Source organism: Myotis davidii, unplaced genomic scaffold (assembly GCF_000327345.1).
Source record: "Myotis davidii unplaced genomic scaffold, ASM32734v1 scaffold514, whole genome shotgun sequence".
Lineage (NCBI taxonomy): Eukaryota > Metazoa > Chordata > Mammalia > Chiroptera > Vespertilionidae > Myotis > Myotis davidii.
This window is the reverse complement of record NW_006286236.1, coordinates 326,095-326,679: the sequence shown is the minus strand read 5'-3', so window position 1 is coordinate 326,679 and position 585 is coordinate 326,095.

Sequence of the window (585 nt, the reverse complement as noted above, 5' to 3'; positions counted from 1 at the left end):
GGATAGGATAGGCAAGGAGCAAAAATAATGGGGAGGGATGAGAGGCAGGGAGGATTCTGTTGCTGTGTGAGGTGGCTGGCTGGTGCTGCTTCGGGGAGGACATCTTCCGGAGCACCTGTGGGCAGGCCTGCTCCCCAGCTGTCCCTGCCTCAGCCCCACCTGGCCGCCCTCTCTGCCCCAACTTCCAGAGACCCGGGTCTGTGCTTAGTAGGCCGTGGGCAGCTCCACACCTGCCAGTGCAGATGGCCCGGCTTGACCCCTGGGCCCTTCTCATCGGACACCCGGGCACGTAACAGTGGGGCTCCAGGTGGACAGAGGACTGAAGTTCCCAGTGGGCTGGGCTCGGGGCTGAGGGGCCTCTTCAAGCAGGTCTGAAAGGCCTCTGGGCCCCAGTGCTTGGGCCCCAGTCCCTTCACACTGGCTCGCCCTCTCGTAGTGTGGGAGTCCCTGGTTATCATGAAGTCCCCCTCCCGCTCCCAGCCCCTCTTTGCCCACTGCTCCCCTCAGCCCAGCTGGGTGACCCTCCATTGTTCTGTCTTGCCCACCACTCATGGCTCCCCTTTCTCTCCTCTTTCCTAGGCCTCT